The following is a 21,654-nucleotide window of genomic DNA, read 5'->3' as shown; positions in this document are numbered from 1 at the left end:
ATGCGTCTCCGCAATTAGAAAAAAAAAGAGAGAGACAGACTAAGTAGACAATAACAGCTAAATGCAATGCACAATCCTGGACTGAATCTAAGAATGGAGGAGAAAAGACCCAAAAGGACATGATATGAAAAATTGGAATATGGACTGTATGCTTTGTATCAGCATTAAAATTGCTTACACTTGTTAACTGTATTTATGGGGGTTGCACACGTGAATATTCTTGTTTTAGGAAAAGTACATAGAAGTATTCAGTGTTCAGGGAGCGCATGATGTATAAACCTACTCTCAAGTGTTTAGAAAATGAATAGATGGGAAGATAGAGTTAAGAGCTAGATAGACTGGGGAGGGAGGGGAGGAAAGAAAATGTTAAAAGTTGGTGGATCTTGGTATGGGGGGGGTGTTGGAGTTCTCTGTATTGTTTTTGTACTAGTTTTGCAACAGTCCTGAAGTTTGAAATTTTTTTTTTTTTTTTAAGTTTAAGAAAAAAGAAAGAAAAGCATCCCATGTACTGGATATCTGTCATCCATATTTAGGTTTTTCTTTTCTTTTTAATCACCCAAATAAATAAAGACCTCACCCAATAAAATCAACTTTAAAACTCCAGAAGAAAAGAGGGCAAATAAACAAACAGTCCTCAAAAGAAGAAATACAAATGTCAGATTAAGCATATTCCCTCTCTCTGGTAATAAAGGAATACAAATTAATCTGACCTATTTTTCACCTAGTGTTTTCATGATAAAACCCAGTGCTGGTGATGAGACGGCTAAGTGAGCACTCACCCACGCCCAGAGGGACTGCCTTCCTGGAGAGTCGTTGGAGGCTGTCTCAGAGACCTTCCATCTGTGCTACTGGGGATTCCTCGTTTGAGGTGCTGGAGCACAGTCAGATGGTCACCCCAAAGCAAGTCAGAAAAATTCCCACGAGGCCAGGCCTCGCCTCAAACTTCCATTAGCATTGCTACTTGCCTCCTGAGGAGTCGAATTCTGATTTTGAAAACTCGTTGAGTTCAGGTCTCCCCAGCTACAGAAACTGACCAGAAAGATAACTCCTCTCTGCCTGACCTCACTCCTTTTTTCTAAGGTGCCATGGTTGCAAACCGCCTTCATTCTCCCCTCTCCCTCCCTCTCGGAGGTGGAGTTGAAAACAAGTTTGCTCCTTCACCTGTCTGACAGGCCATATGGATTTGGAGGCACCAGTCTAAGACATTCTCCTGCCTTGAATCCCCACTAAGCACACCCTCTAGACACAAGCTATATATATATATATTCCAAGAGCAGTGCAAGTCCTCTGGGATCGACTCTGCCAGAATTTGCAAGGGGAGGTAGGTTTGCACTACCCTCTTGTTGAAAAGTCTGGGCCCAGGAAGCCCAGAGGAGGGTGTCTCCATGAAGTTCACCTACTGCTGGGAACACAGTGCAAGGAAGCCAGTGGGAAGAGTTTCAAAAATAAAATCAGCTCTGAAACCTGGGGGCGGGAGGAAGGGACGGCAAGACGGGGCTCTCAGTACCACCCAAGGATTTCTCATTTCCCTCCATTCACTGCCTGCCATTGTTCCTGATTATGGTTTTTGCTCCCGTCCATCTCACATCCTTACACTAAGCCTTCCAATTTGGGGCAAATTTACCATATTGTGCTTGCTAATTTTGCATTTAGAGCAACACAGAGGCAGGTTCCCACTGCTTCCTGAATGGCTCAGAAGCCAGCTGAACAGTCAAGACATAGGAATTCTATGCTTCTGGAGCCTGCATTTTGTGAAGCAGTATTAGCTTTGAAATACAGACTGAACCAAAGCAGAGGAGGCAGCTGCTTCTATAGAAAAAGTGACAGAGGGAGTCAAGACCAAGGAAGCGGGTGTGAGGAGAAGAGTGCTACTACACAAAACCACTAATTTTGGCTCTCAGCTCAGAAACTGACACAGAGGGCAGAGGTAACTGCTTTGCTGCTTCTCTCTTTCCCTTACCAAGCTCAATAACAAAGGATTTTTTTCTTTGTTCCCTCCTACGAGAAATGAAGTTAGCTGTGGGAGCTTATCAACATTTTGGAGCCACAAAATGGCCACCAACCCACCATGCCATTGGATGGTATTCCTGGGCTCCCAAAAAGTAAAGGCTCTAACCTGGGCATCTGAAGGGCAATGTGTCAATTAGCTGCAGTTCTGAAACAAATTTCTCTAAATAAAAGAAGAACAATTTATTTAGCTCATAATTCTCTGCATCAGAAATTGAGGCTGGGCTCAGCAGGGTGATTCTTCTGGTCTGATCAGATGGCCTCACGTATCTACAGGCAGTTACGAACTGGCTTTGCTGATATTGTCTCGGCAGTCACACTTGTATGGGCCTCCACGCAGACAACTGGGCCAACTCAGCTCTGGTGAACACAGTCTCTCTGCAAGTTAGCTCAAACTTTTTCACATAGTGGAGGCAAGGGTCTGAAGAAAGCAAGCAGAAGCATGCAAAGTCTCTTGAGGTTCACGACCAGAGCTTGTCCACCATCTCTCCTGCAATGTTCAGTTGGTAAAAGCATGTCAAAGGCCAGATTCAAGCGGTATGGAAATAAACTTCTTTCTTGGTGGAAGAAGATACAAAGCCACATTGCAGAGAGATGGATATAAGAAAGAATGAACAACTGTGCCCATTTTTGCAGTTTTTGCTCCCTTCCACAGTCAGTCCAGGGATCCAGTAGTTATAAAAATGGACTCAAGATGTCTTTCAAAAAGCAGTTCTGACTCCACATTGGCTAAAGTTAGGTTACTCCTTTATTGTACTACCCACTGGCATCTTTTCTATCTCACAGCCATCAAATGGGGAAGCAGAAAGTTTGGAAGACCCAAGTCTTGGCAGGGAAAGCACCAAAAGCTCAGCAAAGACAGAGGACAGAAATCAACTTTGGGTAATTCAGGAAAGGAATTTAATAAAGTGGGAAACATTATCAAATCAATGCTGGGAAGCGGACTTGGCCCAATGGATAGGGTGTCTGCCTACCACATGGGAAGTCTGCGGTTCAAACACCAGGCCTCCTTGACCCATGTGGAGCTGGCCCATGCACAGTGCTGATGCACACAAGGAGTGTCATGCCGCGCAGGGGTGTCCCCCGCGTAGGGGAGCCCCATGCACAAAGAGTGTGCCCATAAGGAGAGCTGCCCAGCACAAAAGAAAGTGCAGCCTGCCCAAGAATGGCACCGCACACACAGAGAGCTGACACAACAAGATGATGCGGCAAAAAGAAACACAGATTCCTCTGCCACTGATAAGAATAGAAGCAGTCACAGAAGAGCATACAGCGAATAGATACAGAGAGCAGACAACAGGGGGTGGGGGGATAGATAGGGGAGAGAAATTAAAAAATTGAAAAAAAAATTAAAACCAATGCTGAAGCACCCAGAGACCAGCAACAGGGGGACCTTATTACCATCCCTAGAGCTGAGCTGGAGCCCAATGAGAGCTGGAGCCTCAGACAGGAGCTAGAGTCATGGAAAGATACCACCACTTCCAGAAACTTGCCTCAGACAGGCAGGAGGTAGGGAAAAATATCTTGACCTCTCTTCCCTCCTTTCCTTCTTGTACCACCCAATGACTGAACCCAATCAGAAGCCCAAAGGCAAGCGACTCCATCCCCCTGTGGTCTTACCTGGAATACAAGTTTTCCAGAATTCCCCTAAGCAGGGTTTCCTGTGAATTTGACCCTGTCGTAGCCCCACAGTGTAAATAGAATAGCTGACAGACATTGAGTGCTAACTATGTGCAAGTCCTGTTCTAAGTTTTTACCTACCTAACCATGCTTGTCTTTGGAAGGAATTCTATGTAAATTGCTATCCTATCTCTATTTCCCTCTCACAGATGAGAAACTGAGGTCAGCCTCTCAGGACACAGAGCAAGACAGAGAAGAGTGGGGGAGGAGAGGGAAGGAACAACAACATGCTGCTAGAGCATCATCAGTATGGCCTGTGGGAATACAGCAGCTCCAATCACCACTGCCATTATCCTTTCCAGGATGGACTTTGCTCAGCCTCCATTTCTCTCCAGTACTAGCTCCAAGGCCAAAGTCTGAGAGTGGACTTAGCCTAAGGTACACACCTGCAGCGTGGATGCAAAGGAGGGTGGGAACATCCAGCATTTTTAGCTACTATAGTTGGGACAGGGGGTAGACTCTTTATTCCACCAAGATGTATAAAGTGGAGCATTCCCTAAACACAAAAAAGAGGTGGTGCTGATGCTGGAAACAGCCACAAAGAATGACCATACACCAGTCCCTTAGGCAGCTATGTGCCTGCTGTGTGGAGAAGGAAGTCCACCCTGAGATCTCACATGGACAGTGGGGTCTATGGTGGTGGTCCTGGATCACAACTCATCCCAGGCTACATACCCCCAGGTCCTTTCTGTTGCAGGAGGCATCTCCTCCTTTCCATATCGTCAAAGCCTGGTGGTCACTCAGGATGAACTGGTGGGATAGTACTGGAGGGACCCCAGAAGGGAGCGGCCACACTTCAGAGGAACTACAAGTGGTCCGATGGAGAGCTAAGAAGGTCGAGGTCCTTATGCAATGCTCTGCTGGGCTGATGCAGACCTTGGGAAACCAGAACATCTTTTGCCTGATGCAGATCTTCTGGAAGCTGTTGTCTTCTGTCAGCCAAATCCTGGCATGAGGACTTGTCTCCCACTGCCTGCCAACTCATTACAAATTCCCTTAAGATAAGCTGCATGTCCCTTGTCACATCCAACACATGGCATCAGCAATGAGTGCTGACTCCGTGGGCAGCAGGATTAATTGAGTCTTCATTCCATCCCGCTTGATCTAACCTGGAATAAATGGTTTTCAGCTTTCCCCTAGCCAGAGTTCCCTGTGAATTTAGCCCTGCCCTACCCAACCTCCCAATCCTCTGTATAAATAGAATAGCTGGTGAGCATTGAGTGTTATGTGCAAGCCCTGTTCTAAGTTTTTACCTGCCTAATCATACTTGGCTTTGACAACATCTCTGTGAAATGGACATTATTATTCCCCTTCACAAATAAACTGAGGCCCAGCAAGCTTACAGAACACACCCAAGACCACACAGTGGTAAGAGGTGTAGCCAGGAATTGGACCCTGGCAGAGCACAGGCTCTTGACCAACAGGTTCTAACATCCATGGCTCATGGGGACCCCAATGGTGCCCTGGGCTCTGCAGGACCTCCAAATGTCTCGTGTAACTGTGTGTGCTTCAGTTACATGTATCCGATGGTAGTATATTTTTTTAAGTGATCATTTATATGTGATAAGTATGCCAAAAAAATTAGCTAGAATACTTTGCAGAGTTTTTTCAGAGGAAGGTTCATTAGATATTCTCTAGATGACTACCTTTGTAGAATTTTAGCATTCACTGGATTAATCAAGCACTTAACCCCATGGGGCTGAGTTAAGGGTCTTACATCAATCATCTCAATGAATTCTCATGACAAATCAAGGATGATGATGATGATGGCGGCGGTAATGAAGATGATGATACCCACTACATAGAAAAGGAAACTGGAGCTCACGCTTAGTTTGTGCTAAATGGCCAAAGTATGTGGGAGCAGCCCACTAAGGCCTTGGCCAACCTTTATCAGATATAGCTTTCTTCCCTCTTTCCCTTCTTCCATCCTCCCTTCCTAGCCCATTGCCTTCTCCTGCTTCTCTTTTATCAATCATTCTCTCCCTCTTTCACCTCCATTCCTCACAATTTTCTTTGTCCACACCTCAGGCTCTCAGCTGCTTCCCCATCATTGTTAACCCTGAGGGTGAAGTCCAGGCCCAAAGGTCCAAGACCTCACTTGTCAAGGGGCTCATTCCCTTCTAGGGGCACCCCACAGGCTCCAGGACACTGCAGTCATAAGGAATGGGAATGCTCCTTCCTGGTATCTGCTGGGAAAATGCCCATCCTGACAACTTGACAATTTCAGACACAGAGACACTGAGAAGATCTTATACTTATTTCAAGCTATTAACAGAGACAGAAATTATATTTAAGTTAATCTTTATCTAAGCTGATAAAGGTAAAAAACTATACAAGCCAAATATGCAGGTAATTTGTGCTTCTGCATAGGGGTTATGGCTGAGAGTGATATTCATAGTACACTGTTATATCAATTCTTATATGCACTTTTTTTTTCACATTTCATTGTTCCTAAACCAAGGACACCATCAGAGACATCTTTCCAGTCACTGCTGGCCAGGTGGCAGGAGTGATGTAGTTGTCCTGGCCTGGGTTTGTGTGGCCTTAGTCATGGTTGCTCACACTGTCCCCGCTTCAGCTGTGCATTGTGGATTCTGCACATGTTGAATGTAATTTCCATTTAAAATGTAAATTAAGGGGTATATGAAAGGGCGACATAGCCTTGTTTTACCTTCCTTGGGATCTTTCTGGACTAATCTGCTTCAGAGGGTAGAGCCTGTGGTGTGTGGTCCAGGAACCTTCCTCTAAATCAAAGAACACTTACTAGAAACTCCCTTGGACTGTGGCAATGAAAGTTCCCAAAACTGGAGCCAAATTCTGACTTTTGGTGGGTGTAGCAGTTTGGTACTATTTATGAATTCCAAAAATAGATATTGGATTTTTATTGTAAAGTGGTCTGTTCCTTCAGGTGTATTAGATTGTATTAAATTCAGAGGTTTCACTTTAACTTGATTAAATAGTAATTAAAGCTTTGATTGGGCCACATCAGTAGGATGTTTAGTCCCCACCCCCTTGGTGGGGAGGGATTCACACAAAATGACATGGCAGAGGAGACAGCGGAATTTTGATGGGGCAGAGTTTTGAATGCTTCCCAGGAAGTAAATACACAGAGAAGCAGATATGTGAGGAAAAAGAGAAGGCTCCAAAAGACACAGCAGAGGCCACAGGAAGAGAGATGAGCCATTTGCCTGATAGTTTACTGCTAGCCTTGTGGAGAAAGGAAGCAGCTGAGCCCAGAGAGAAACGAGCCCCAGGAGAGAGACGAGACTTACCCCAGTCTATAGTTGATATTGGAAAAAGCTGGGACCATGGATCCTTGAGAGGAAGAGGAAGCCTGAACCCTGGCAGCTGTCTTTCTTCAACACGTGACAACAGGCTTTGGTAAGGGAAGTAACTTAACACTTTATGGCCTGGTAACTGTAAGCTTCCACTCCAAATAAATACCCTTTATAAAAGCCAACAGATTTCTGGCACTTTGCATCAGCACCCCATTGGCTGGCTAATACACTAGGTCTTTACAAACATGTTACAGGGAAGTCAGAAGAAGGAATGTGAGAAAGGGCTACACCTTGGTCACATTACACCAAGACGCTCCCATTCTGCAAATTGATGTTGTTAAAGTTTATATTACTTGCAAGCCTACCAGGCCCTGGGGTTTCAAGAGACTTTTCTAGAGATGACTAGGGAACCTCTGACCTGACATTCTCACTATACTGGGTCAGTCCAGAAACAAACCTGGGAAATTGCTTTGGTATTTTGTTCAGCAAGAATATTAGGACATTTTTGACAATAATTAACAAAGCAAAACATATTCATGCTCTATGACACAAAATTTCCAATTCTAGGTGCATACCCAACAGATATGTAAACTCACCAAAAGATATGTACTAGAATAATATCTTATTGATAGCCTCAAACCAGAACCAATGTACATCAATAGTACAATGGATACATAAACTGCTTTTTATCCATATAATCCCATACTATAAAGCAATAAGAATGAGCAATCTATAGCTACACACAACAATATGGAAGAATCTTACATGTAGACATACTATATGACTTCATTTGTATAAAGCATATTCTAGTCATTGCTATTAACAAACTATTCCAAAACTATACCTTGCCATCCAAACAGAAGTGCAACCCCTCACTAATTTCCATTTTTAAAAATTTACTTATCTCAAACTTTTCATGAGTTTGCTAACTTTTTACTAAAGATTTGGGAGGGTAAAGAAAGGATTCTGTATTAAGGAGCTACTGCTACAATATGCTGTGTAACAAACAATCACAAAACCCAGTGGCATAGAACAATAAGATTTTTTATTTTCTGATCACATACTGAGATTTGGCTGGGGTTTAGCTGATCTAGTCTGGAACTTGATGTGCTTGGCTCAAGCTTGGGCTGGGACAAGGTCTGCTCCATTTGCTCCTCATCATTCTTGATCTTGCAGATACCTAAGGCATAATCTTATCATGGTGAAAGTCAGTAGTCTAACAGAGCAAGACCTGCCAGATTATAAGCCTCTGTTCATGTCACATCTGCTGATATCTCAATAACCGAAACAAATCCCACAGCCAAGACCAAAGTCAAGAGACAGGGAAAAACACTCCACTACCCCATGAGGCCATGGCAAGCCTTTTAAGACTGTAATACTAGAGGGAAGGGAACAATGAGCTCAATTTTTCAAACTGTGGGGTCTCCTGCCATTCCACAGCTTCACCCTCCTCCCTTCCTTTCCTCTCTTCTGCTTTGCCTCTCTCTTTCAAGAAAAGCCTTCTCATGTTGGCAAGTTTGCCTTTCATTCAGAACTGAAGCATCAGTTTGTTCTCCAAAGTTCAAAGCATCTTCTCACTGACAGTGGAGCTCTCCTTACAAGTCCCCATGAAGCTTGCTAAGAAAATAAACCAATCGGAAAATAAATTCAGCCTTCTCAGAATCTGTACTTATGATGATGCTGAATCATCCACTGGGAGACCCAGAAAGAAAAATAAGCCATCACTTTCCTCTAAGCCTCTTCTCAGGCAAGCTCTAAAGTCAGGGAAATGAATGTTGAGTCTCCAGGCGCCCATGCCATTAAAAATCAAGAACCAAGTTCCCTTGAGGGGTTGCCTAAATCTTTTCTCAATGAAACTCTGCCCAAAAAAATAAACAAAACAAACTCCCTTTACAGGGGTCTCGGGCAGAGTTTTTAATGCAGCAGCACTGAAAAAACAAAGCATCCCACCTGCTCATGCTAAAGCCTAATCCCAGGGCAAGCCAGGGAAACCAAGCAGAAAACTAAGCCTTTGCTCCATCTTCTCTCATGGGCTCAATACTCACCTGTCCAGACCTGTGGGAAAATAGCTTGAATTTGAAGGTGGGAACCTGGCTTGACGTTGAAACGTTTCCATAACGCAGATAAGAAGTGTGGGCTTAGGAACACCAGCCTTGATTAGATGGAACGCTGTCTTGTCTGCACGAAAATTGTTTGCGTGTGGAGATGTTTGAACTTTGTTATGGCCTGCTCCCTAGCACTGTAGGGGCTACAGCTTAAATAACAAGCAGCCTTGAAAATAAACAGAGATAACCACTGCTTTGTAATTTCTAATAAATACGATGTGGAAACTAGGGTTGAGGCTCTCAGTTCCAGAAGCTTTTGAGTCCCCTGATCCCATCTTTATTTTCTCTCTTGTGTCTTTCTGTCCTTTTATTTCTTCAGTTCTGCATCGCCTTCCCTTCGTGCAAACCTATTGCTGAGCTGGTCTCAGCACAGACCCACAGGGTACCCAATGATGAGGGCAAATGTGGCACAGGAGAGGAGTGGCAGCAGAAGGGACAGAGCCCCCAGCCCTCCCAGGGCAGCCTTGATGCTGAAGCATTTTGTGATTAAATAATGAGCACTTCCAGAGCTCTACTGGGTCTCAAAGCTGAAATTACTTTTTCATTTTGCTCCAGAAAACGACTAAGTTGTGTTACTTGGTTTACTTGGGATGGAGGTGACAGAGTGGAGTGATGAAATCAGTTTACACACAATATTTTCAGAAAGAGGAAGAAAAGGCCAGAGTTTGGACACAGGCTACAACCTGTGGCAAGGCAGCCACGCTGTAGAAGGCATCAGTCCTGAGGGGATGGCAGGGCTAAGCTGCAGAGAACTGTGGGGCCCTCGTATGGCGTTGATTCAGAGGTGCACGTGGTGGTGATGGTTTCACGTTTAAACACCTCTGAAATCAGGATGCATCTTCTTATTAATAGGGCCTTACAAGCTCTTCCTCTAGGAAGTGGTCACAACAGGTAGTTGTCCTTCATGTACAAGCTCAAACCACAAGCATCAAAGCTTACAGGATGGATATCAGCAACATGGATGAAAATCCTGGAACCTGTACGGGAGCACCTGGTTTGGGTGCAGAAGGAGGAAGGAGAAACATGTGTTCAGTGGCAGGAACTGAAAGCAGGCTAGCTTTCCACGACTGCAACACCAGCTAACGCGCTCAGCACCAATGCCTTATTCCCTAGAATTGGCATGGGTTATATTAAGAATTGTCATAGCCCAAGCTCTTTTTTTTTTGTTTTAAACATTTTATTTTATTTTTTAAAGAAGCTCTAGATTACATAAATGTTATATCAAAAATATAGGAGAGGGAAGCGGACTTGACCCAATAGTTAGGGCATCCACCTACCACATGGGAGGTTCACAGTTCAAACCCCGGGCCTCCTTGACCCGTGTGGAACTGGCCCATGCGCAGTGCTGATGCGCGCAAGGAGTGCCCTGCCATGCAGGGGTGTCCCCCCCATACCCAGCATGTGGGAGCCCCATGCGCAAGGAGTGCACCCCGTAAGGAGAGCCACCCAGCACAAAAGAAAGCGCAGCCTGCCCAGGAATGGCGCCGCACACACGGAGAGCTGACACAGCAAGATGACGCAACAAAAAGAAATACAGATTCCTGGTGCTGCTGATAAGGATAGAAGCGGTCACAGAACACACAGTGAATGGACACAGAGAGCAGACAACTGGGGGGGGGAAGGGGAGAGAAATAAATTTTTTAAAATCTTAAAAATATATATATATAGGAGATTCCCATATGTTCCACCCCTCCCCCACAAGCACTTTCCCACTTTAACATCTTTCATTAGTGTGGTACATTTGTTACAATTGATGAACACATATTGAAGCATTTTACTACCCAAGGACTACAGTTTACTCTTTGCCCTGCACAATTTTATAGGTTTTGATAAAATGTGTAATGGTCTACATTCATCACTGCAATGTTGTGCAGTACAACTCCAATGTCCCGAAAATGCCTCCATGTTGCACCTATTCTTCCCTCTCCCTTCCCTCAGAACCTCTGGTAGCCACTGCCTTTATATCAATGTTACAAGTTCTTCCATTGCTAGAATAATAAGAAGTCTACTTTAGTCCATAATTGCTTTCTCCCCTTATGTTTGCTGATACCTCAATCTTGAGGATTTGGGGATGGTGATCCCTGCCCTGTCTCTAACATTGAGAGGAGGTTTAGATCCCATGAGGCAGATGGATGGAACAGTCTTGCTTGCAGTTATAGGTACTCTGTTTGTTGGGATGGGTGTTGTCCATCATATAGTTGTCCCACCCAAGCTCTTAATGGCACTGAGGATGATATATTTGGAAGGAGGCATGGGAGGTAGGAAGGAAGCTACCAGCATCAACACCCTGAAGTCAAATGTGATTCTGAACCATTGGACTCTGAATGTGAAGAGGTTTAGAATATACTAACCAATTTATTTTGTGTATATATTCTTTTTTTACATTTGCCTTAGAGCCATAGATGATAAAATCTTTATTTAATTAAGTTGAAAGAACTCTGACAATAAGTTAAAAATAAAATTGTAAATGATAGGGTTGCCATGTTCTTGCTTTCTTAGTGAAGCGTAAAGGTGCACTTTGGGATTAGGTTGGGTTGATGACAGAAATGTGCACTGGCCTTTACTGCATCCCGGATCTAACTACTTACCCCAGACTCAGTGCCCCATTGGAGATGGCAGGATCTTGAGCCTTGCTGAGTTGGTGGTCAAAGCCCACCACCCTCACTTTTTGACACTTCCCCTCTCCCTCCCTTCAGAAATGAAAACCTTTTCCCCCAGATATCCAGTGTTGCTTGTTGTGGGAAAACAGTAAGGAACATGGTTTGAAGTTGAAATGTTTCCATAACACAGACAAAAAGTGCAGGCTTAGGAACACCGGGCCTTGACTAGATAGAACACCATCTGGTCAGCGCTGAAAAATGATTGGGTGAGGAGGCATCTGAACTTTATATGACCTGTACCTTATTACTGTAAATTTTTCACCTATCCCTTATTATATTGTTATAAATAACAAACAGCTGCTTGTTAGTTCCTAAATAAATACGATGTGGAAACTAGGCCTGAGGTTCTCAGTTTCAGAAGCTGTTAAGTCCCCTGATCCCATCTTTATTTCCCCTCTTGCGTCTTTCTTTCTCTCCTTTTATTTCTTCAGTTCTGCGTCGCCTTCCTTTCGTGCAAACCTATTGCTGAGCTGGTCTCAGCAGTTGCTGGGTCCAGATCAATTCCCAGGAAAAGTCAATAGCACAGAACAAAAGAACATGCCTATTGGGGGTACTTGAATTTTAACAGTGAGCAAAGCAAAAAGCCTTTAAGGATGGGATTTCAGGAATTGGGCAGTTAGAAGGGAAGACTGGAGGGAGGTAAGGGAGAGAGTTCTTATCCACCACCCCTTGAAATCCAGGCCCTTGTATGAGAGGCTGAGGAAGAAGACACAGGGGTCACAGGGAGGGCCCCCAGGGGAATAGGTTTGACCTTCCTTCTTTCCTTCATGTCCAGGTTATATAAGCCACATGCTGGAAAGTTTGGTAATCACAAGCAAATCTGGAAATTCCCCATCAACAGTAAAATGGATAAAATATTGTGGCATAGTCATAAAATGAAACATGATATAGCAAATAGGATGAATGAACCAAAGCACATGAAGAAATGGATAAATTTCACAGATAGAGCACAGAGCGAAAGATTCTGGGCACCAAAGTATACAGAGTATATGATTATTTTTATATAAAGAGCAAAAACTGGAAAAACTAAACAGTGCTTGTCTAAGATAGGATCACAGTTTCCTGTGCAGAGGGGGAGGTAGGAAAGGCCTAGAAAGAGCTTCTGGGGACTTCTGGGAGGCTAGGAACATTGTTTCTTCGTTTGAGTGTTGATTATATTGGTGTGTTCAGTTTATGAAAATTCATCAAGCTATACACTTAAGATATGTGCCTGTATGTGTTGTCAATAAAATGCTTTCTTTTATTTTTATTTTTTTAGTTTTAAAGAAGCTTTAGTTTACATAAATGTTACATCAAAGATGAAGGGGGGAAGCGGATGTGGCTCAACTGATAGAGCATCTGCCTACCATATAGGAGGTCCAGGGTTCGGTACCCAGGACCTCCTGATCCTTGTGGTGAGCTGGCCAATGCACAGCACTGTCTTGCTCAAGGAGTGCCCTGCCACTCAGGGGTGCCCCTGTATAGGGGTGCCCCACACACAAGGAGTGTACCCTGCAAGGAGAGCCACCCCACGTGAAAAAAGTGCAGCCCACCCAGGAGTGGCACCGCATACACGGATTGCTGACACAGCAAGATGACGCAATAAAAAGAGACATAGATTCCCGGTGCCACATGACAAGAATGCAAGCAGACATAGAAGAACACACAGAGACAATGGGGGGCAGGGAAGAGGAGAAAAAAAAATTTTTTTAATATATGTGGGGGATTCCTATATACCCCACCTCCTCCACTTCCCGTATTTTGCCACATTAACATCTTTCATTAGTGTGGTATATTTCTTATAATTGACAAACATATTTTGAAGCATTGCACTACCCAAGGACTATAGATTACACTTTGCCCTGCACAATTTTATAGGTTTTGACAAAATGTATAATGGCCTGTATCTGTTGTTGCAATATCATGCAGTACAATTCCAATGTCCCAAAAAATGCCTCCATGTTGTACCTCTCCCTCCATCTCCCTCCCCTTAGAACCTCTAGTGGCCACTGCTTTTATATCACTGTTACAAGTTCTTTCACTGCTAGAATAATAATAAGTCTACTTTAGTCCATTGCTGCATTCCCCCCTTGTGTTTGTTCATTCTCCAATCCTGAGGATTTGGGGATGGTGATGCCCACCCTGTCTCTGATTGAGAGGGGGCTTAGATCCCATGGGGCAGAGGGATGGAACTATATTGCTTGCTGTTGCAGACACTCTTCACTTCCATCCATCATCATCCTTTTGTTAGTTGTCCTGAGTGAGTTCAATGATCTGGTGAGTAGGTGTTGCAACTCTGCTGAGATACAGGGCAAAACCAGCATATGAACAAAGATTTAAGTCTCTGGGGTATATATTTAACAAGTATAGGTTAAATAAAAGGGACAGAAGAGCCATGTGTAGAGAAATTTTTTTTTAAGATTTATTTTATTTATTTCTCTCCCCTTCCCCCCATTGTCTGCTCTCAGTGTCCATTTGTTGTGTGTTCTTCTGCATCTGCTTGCATTATCCAGCTGCACTGGGAAACTATGTCTCTTTTTTGTTGCATCATCTTGCTGCATCAGCTCTCCATGTATGCGGCACCGCTCCTGGGTGGGCTGTGCTTTTTTTCACATGGGGTGGCTCTCCTTGCGGGGCACACACCTTGCGCATGGGGCACTCCTACATGGGGGCACCCCTGAGTGGCAGGGCACTCCTTGCGCAAGGCAGCTTTGCGCGTGGGCCAGCTTACCACACGGGTTAGGAGGCCCTGGGGATCAAACTCTGGGCCCTCCATATGGTAGACAGATGCTCTATCAGTTGAGCCATGTCCGCTTTCCTGTATAGGGAAATTATAAATGAGTCTAACTCTGTTACATTGGAGAGCATATATTTCAAAATAAGGCCATTGACAGGATGCCAAATTCCTGAGATTATTTGCCCTGCCTATAATGTCTAGATATCTCTAGAGGCCTCAGGAGCCCACTGTTTGAGGCACTGTTTACTGTGGCAGTAAATGAGATCCTGCTGAGATGTGTGTAAGTATTACCTCTGGAATGACCTCCTAACTTTGAAGTCTCTTAGCCATAAAAACTCATTTGTATTTAATATTTCCCACTTTTGGTCAAGGTCTTTTTCCAGATTCATCGTTAGTCAGTGCTTGGTAATAATCCCTTTGTGCCAATGAGGCTCTTCCCTGGGAGTCATGTCCCACACCAGAATGGGAGAGGGGGGGAGGGCGGAGATAGTGAGTTTATATGCTGAGTTTAGCTTAGAGAGAGGCCACATTTGAGCAACAAGGAAGTTTTCAGGAGGTAACTCTTAGGCAATATATAGTACTAGGCTAAATTTCAATTTCACTAGAAAAGGTTCATAAGTACAACCAACAATATTAAGGGTCTGGTGTAATGGTCTGCCCTTCTTTGCTAGGCACTGCCCATGTACTCATGGAATTCTTTCTCCTTTATTAGAGAATGTAGCAGGACTTCCCAGGATGGGAATTCAATATTTTTTCCATTATAGGAGGATCCCTTTGGGTTGATGACAATGGGGAGAAAATTAAACAGGCTGGGAACAGAATCTGAAGAAAGGAGACTATACTGATCTCTATCCTCTGCTTTCATCAGCGTAAAATGATGCCCAGAACAAACTTTATTGTATGTCACAATAATATAATGAAATAAAACACTACAAACAAAAAAGAGCTCCCCAGAGAGCTGCAGGGAATGAGCTTCACACATATCAATCAAGGCCTGGAAAGGTGTCTGCTTCCTTTTTAAAGATGATTTACATGCACACATATATGCACATGCATGCACAGGTACACACATGTGCACACACACATCCAGCAATCTCTAATTTATAGCTCAGTTAACCCATGGTACTGTTTCAGTCCCTCCAGCTTTGCCCTCTTGGAACTCTCCATCTCTCCCCACCAGTCTACACTCCTTACACACTATGAGCCCACTTTCAGTCTAAGTGGTGATTTACTCAATCACTACTCACTGAGAACCTGCTATGTTCCGAGTCCTGTGCCGGACATTTGATTTGACAGTGACCATGTTTAGGAGACAGGGAACATGACCTCCATTATTAGAGAGGAATAAACTGAGGCTCAGAGGGGTCACAGGACTGACCCAAGGTCACAGACTGGGTGGTGAGAGGTGCAGCTGCAAGTCAATCCCAAGTCCCCCTCCTTGTCAGACATCTGAACCTGCATTCCCATTGATCTAACATTGCATGTGAAGTGTCCCACAACAACAGCTTAAAACTGGGACAATCTTTTCTGTTGTGCTGAAATTAAAATAAACAGACTTTTAAAAGGCTGGAGGTGGGGGGGAGAGTGCAGAGCAAGTTTATTGAGCTAAAGTTGCATTAATGCAGGAGCAGCACCAAAAGAGGTTTCTGCTCAAAAATTTGAGTTGGGGGAGCAGCTTTTATGGCTGCTTGAAACAAAGGGAAGGGGTTTTATCACCACCGCAGAGGATTACTGGTATGCCAGCCTGTTTCAGTTAACCTCCTTTTCTTCTCTATAATTCCCTGGATAGAAAGGAAGCTCAAGCAAATCAAAACAGTAAAATCATTTATCATTCCAATTTCACATTTCTTTTGCTCACCTATCTGGGGTTAACTGGACTCAGCTGGCAGTTCTTGCAGACCGCATTTGGGAAGCCTCAACCAGCCCCTGTAGCATGTCTCTCTTGGTTCTCCACCTTGATGGGCACCAGTATCAAAGAATTTGCAAACATAGATTAAAACCACCGCAACTAGTAAATTACAATAGTGGAGGCTGACAATAATTAAGGTAGCAGCAAAGACACAACTGAGAGAAGCCTGCCTGAGGCAAATTCTTGTCCTGACAGGTTCACTCCCTCCCCAACTTCGAACCCAATCTCCTAAGGCTGACTGGGTCTGGCCAGTGAGACGTTAACACAGAAAGGTAAGCACAAAGTTGAAACAGTCTCCAGCCGCCATTACTGTGGGAAGAGCCTGCCTACACTAGCCCGCTGGTCTGAAAAGGAGGAGGGGATGAGGGGCTAAAGGAGCAAAGCCAAGTTACCCCACCAAGCCTAGGGGTATGTGAAGCCTGTGGCACAATGTTTTCTGGCTAAAAGTAATTGGTACCCTGCCACTCAGGGAAGACACTGGCACCCAACTTCAGATTGAAACTTAGGACCATGTGAGAAAGCCTGATTTCTAACTATATATGATTGCTGCTCAAAATGAGGAAAACTTAAATAGAAGACCAATTAATATGTCAGCCAAACTGGTCAGTGACATTTCAGAAAGTTTTCCAAGGCCCTATGTATATAAACTCCCAAAATAGATTTCTTCCAGGTGCCTCCCACCCAAGCTTCTGCCTGACTCCTGTTCAAGGCTGGCCAACTGAACCAGCTCACTGATGTCAGCTGATTCTGAGGCTTGCGTCCCCAGGGGTGTGCAGTGTGTGGACACATGCATGGGTGTGTGTATTGTGTTTTATGTGCTGTGTGGGTGTGAAAATAGATGAACATCTTTTGGATGATTCTTTGGAATGAAAAATTAAAATTCATCATACACAGTTCTCTTGAACCCTGATACAAAAAGGAAGGGAGGGAGAGAAAGAAAAGAAGAGAAGAAAGAAAAAAGGAAGAAGGGAAGGTATGGTAGTTTCAAGTTCTTTTATGAATCCCAAAAAGAAGAAGATTATGTTTTTTGAACTAATCCTTTCCTGTGCATCTGAGAAGCTTTTCACTTGATGACTTTAGTGAGTATCATCAGGTTGAGTCTCCTTCCTCTTGCTGGGTCTGTATAAAAGGAGACACAGAAAGAAAGGACCATTTTGGTCCTGCCATGTCAGAGAAAGGACTCCAGTTTCACCCACAGCTGAACTCAAGGAGAGGCAGCCCCAAGAATTTCAAAGAGCTGAGAAATGAGCCACATGCCTGACAGCTTGCAGCTGAACTCAGGAAGAAAGCAGAGCAGCCAAGACTGAGAGCGGAGGCCCGGAAAGAGACAAGTCCTAGGCCTGGTTGCCCACAGCTGAGCTCCAGGACACTGTAGATTCTGGTGGGGAAGGCAGGGACTTCCATAGAGACCGGCGGCCATCTTGCCTCACCACATGGCCAGACAACAGGATCAACAGTAGCCAACCTTGGTGAGAAGGCACCACTGATGGTGCCTTGATCTGGATATTTCACAGCCTTGGAACTGTAAGCTTTTACCCTAAATAAAATCCCCATTATAAAAGCCAACCCATTTCTGGTACTTGGCACTAGCAAGCCTTTGGCAAACTAAAACAGAGAGAAAGAAATTGTTTCTGTTCTTTGCTAAACAAACTGACCTTAGAAAATGATTGCCTCTGCATTCCTGTTTCATTTAGCACCCCATCCTTTATGGGGCTGTGTTCCCTACCAACACCCCAATTTCCTCCAGAGGAGGCACGGGAAGAAAAGCAACCAGTGAAGAGAGGTTGGAAGCAGAGTCCAAGAAGTTTTTTTAGAGCTGGGAGGAACGTAAAAGCTACCTAATACAACTCCTAAGAGTAGCTGGGAGAGGAGAGGCTGGAGCCCAGGGAGGGAAAGGGACCTCTTGCTGGCCACACAGCGAGGCTGGAACCCAGCCTGTAACGGAGCTGAGGCCACCTTCTAGCGAGTCCCTGGGAAACTGGCGAAGCCTCAGAAGCACTGTGACCAGTGTTCAGTTCTCTGGCTCTCAGTCGAATCAACTCCCAAAGGCCCTGGATTAGACAAATTTCAAACCACTATCTAGCACTTTGATTTTTTAAAAATACTATTCTATGGCAGAAGGTCGGGGACCCTAAACTCTCTCAACAAGACCTTTGGAGGGAAACGGACTTGGCCCAGTGGTTAGGGCGTCCGTCGACCACATGGGAGGTCCGCGGTTCAAACCCCGGGCCTCCTTGACCTGTGTGGAGCTGGCCCATGCGCAGTGCTGATGCGCGCAAGGAGTGCCCTGCCACGCACGGGTGTCCCCCACGTAGGGGAGCCCCAAGCGCAAGGAGTGCACCCCATAAGGAGAGCCGCCCAGCCCGAAAGAAAGTGCAGCCTGCCCAGGAATGGCGCCGCCCACACTTCCGGTGCCGCTGACGACAACAGAAGCGGACAAAGAAACAAGACGCAGCAAATAGACACAGAGAACAGACAACCGGGGGAGGGGGGGGAATAAATAAATAAATAAATCTTTAAAAAAAAAAAAAAAAAAACAAGACTTTTGGAGACAGACCCCGTTTTCAAACCTCAGCTCCATCAGGACCTCACGCTCTTTCCCTGGTGACCCAGCAGGCAGAGCCAGGAGCTGCCATGGCCTCAGGCAACTTGGCTTCATTTTCCAAAATAATTTGCCACATGCCAGTTGTATTTATTGGAAAGATGCTTTCCTGAAGACCTGTGTCATGTAAATCAAGACCAGCTTTTCCAGAGGACTTAGAACAGACAGTAAGTTTTCTCTTTACCAGCTGTGAGGGGACCCCCTGCCACGGCCAACACCTTAAACACAACTTCCTCTCCACCCTATTTTGTTGGTTTTGAAATTATTTCATTCCCAAGCAATTTTTACTTTCTTGGTATCCTAGTTTACATTTGGATCATAAACAGCAGATTGGTTAATATTTTATATTAAGCTATTTCAGAATCACATAATTCAAATTCAAATAAAAACCAACCAGTGCTATACTTAATAGTGTTTTCAAAGCAGACATCCAACTAGTCATCATGGAGGAAAAAAACCAGAGCTGGGTTGGCCTGCCTTGCACTTGACTTATGGTCCAGCATAATTTCTTTTTAATTACCTGTGTTGAAAGTGAGCGGATGCACCATCATCTTTTTGGTACACAAACCTCTGTGGGTCTTAACCCCCCAGTGTAATTGGGAATAATGATAGTCCGTCTCCCATAGATGGGGTGACAAGGAAATTAGGTGATACATGCTTAGCATTTAACTCAGTGCCTATGAACAATACCCCCTTAGCCATAGACAGTTTCTCCAAAATGTCACCTTTACACTGAGCTGACCTCCCCTCTCCCCACTAACTTCCAAATACTATCCATTGATTTTAGAATGAGTAATATCCAAAGGAAATGGAGATCATGTGGGGTCACTCTCCCCTCCCCCCACCATTGTGGGACTGAAGACAGAGAGGCCACCAAAGAGCAAAGGGCTGAGTTGCAGCTCTGGTGGTGGTAGAACAGGATGCCATCAGCACCCTCCCTCTTCCAACATGCTCCCCACCGGCCCCCCACCTATCGCACCCTTACACCTGGTTTATATTCACCTGTTTATGGCCTGTCGATTCCTTTAGATGCAGAAGAAAAGGTAGCACCACTGGAAAATACAAGTGGATGGTTTTCCTTTGTCCCTCAGATATCTCCGCCCTTGTTCCATTAGCGTGGGGGCTGGACATGAAGCGCTCGGTTTCCTGGAGCAGAATCTTGGGTCCAGGTCTTGGTAAAATTGTCCCTTCAGTGACATCATAGAGCAGCTTTCATCATGAGGGACACTGTCAGAACCTAGGGGAGTCTGGGGACGCAGATCTCAAGAAAGGGGAAAACCTTGCTCCTTCTGGGAATTCCAGCTGCTGGCAATCCCAGTCTTTGAATCTGGCTTGGAGAGTGCCATTGGCCAACCCAACCCTGTCCCCAGGATAGGGTGGAACCAGCATGGTGTCTCGACCCCAGCAGGGGAGTCACAGTCCCAGAACATGGGAGAATGTAGAGCAAACTCCAGCCCACAGCCTACAAGGCTATGCCCTGGCTGGCTCCTGCCTCTCCAGCCCCTTCTTCTGCCACCATCTACCACTGACCTCTGTACTTCATCCCCACTGGCCTTGTCTCCAGTTCCTGGAGCTTATTCTGCTCTTCTCAGCCACAGGGCATTTGCACACACTGCTTCTGCCTGGAATGGTCTCATCTCTGCCCTACCTCGAGTTACCTCCCACTCATTCCTCTGATTTCATTGCTCAGGAGCACTTCCCTGATTCTCCACCCAGCCTACAAGAGCTCCTCGGCTTTTCCTTCTGAACGTTCACTACAGTGTGTAGCCAAGCACGGCCCTGGAAGCTCCATCAGCACAGGGCAATATCCATTTGGTTCAGTGGTGCATCCTTATATTCTACCCAGAGCCAACCATGCAGTAGGTCCTCAGCCAAATGAGTGAACAAACAAATGAATAAAAGAACAAATGGATACATGCTTGGGGGCTGGCAACATCAACACGTTGTCCCTTTTGCTCAAGTGAAGAGCAAGATTCCAAAGGAAGGGGTGGTCAGAGGGCGCTGCCTTCCCAACCCCAGACTTACAGGAAACTACCCCAGAGGCCCTTAGGAATCCTCCCCTCCCCCTCCCCCCACCAGCACCCCTGAAAAGACTCAAATGTCGGGATGGAGTCCTTGAAGTCCCAGAAGAGAGCCCAAAGCAGGCGCTTCCCATAATGGGCTTCAGTCCTCCTCGCAGGCCTCTGGGGGCTCCAACACAGAACTTGCTCGGCTGAAAAGCCACGTGACCCCTTTGCCTTAAAAATGGCTTCGGCGATGCTCTCTCTGCTCTTTATCTGCGAGGAGACGGAGGAGGCGCACAGCTCCAGCCCCTGCTAGCTAAAACCCCAATTAATACATGCAGTTTCCCTGGAACTAAGCATGAACATCTCCAGAAAAATCTACCATTACCCCCACTTGACCTCTGCAGATACAAAACAAAAAGGCACTTTGAAATGAGACACTTGCCGCCGATTCCTTAAGGGAAAACCCTTCCTCGGCAGGGGATGGCATTCCAGAGGCTGCAGAGAGGAACATGGAAATAACCGCCATCCCAGCTGCCTCTGAGCCTCCCGGCATGGCATTTTCCTGAATCCCGCGACCCCCCCGCTCCCCACCTCTGCCTCCCTGTGGCCCCTGCGGGGCCCCACCCTGTGGGAACCTTCCCAGTTCACTTTAGGCACAGTCTATAAATCTGGCCGTGGGCTTTGGGGAGCC

The 21,654-nt window shown here is 45.3% G+C and overlaps 1 long non-coding RNA gene across 2 annotated transcripts; it reads right to left on the bottom strand.

The window, feature by feature from the left end:
• Positions 1–13,544: 13,544 nt before the first annotated feature.
• Positions 13,545–20,121, bottom strand: LOC131275842 (uncharacterized). 2 transcript variants are annotated; one of them, XR_009183303.1, is made up of 3 exons: positions 19,960–20,121; positions 16,305–16,400; positions 13,545–14,005 (listed from the first exon to the last, which is right to left on the bottom strand). It is a non-coding gene; the product is annotated as an uncharacterized lncRNA (long non-coding RNA). The 2 variants fall into 2 exon arrangements; XR_009183305.2 differs by lacking the exon at positions 13,545–14,005 and adding an exon at positions 14,436–14,527.
• Positions 20,122–21,654: the final 1,533 nt, after the last annotated feature.

The sequence above is a fragment of the Dasypus novemcinctus genome, chromosome 24 (genome assembly GCF_030445035.2).
Source record: "Dasypus novemcinctus isolate mDasNov1 chromosome 24, mDasNov1.1.hap2, whole genome shotgun sequence".
Classification (NCBI taxonomy): domain Eukaryota; kingdom Metazoa; phylum Chordata; class Mammalia; order Cingulata; family Dasypodidae; genus Dasypus; species Dasypus novemcinctus.
The sequence above is the reverse complement of the archived record's forward strand: the minus strand, read 5'-3'. Positions and strand labels throughout refer to the sequence as shown.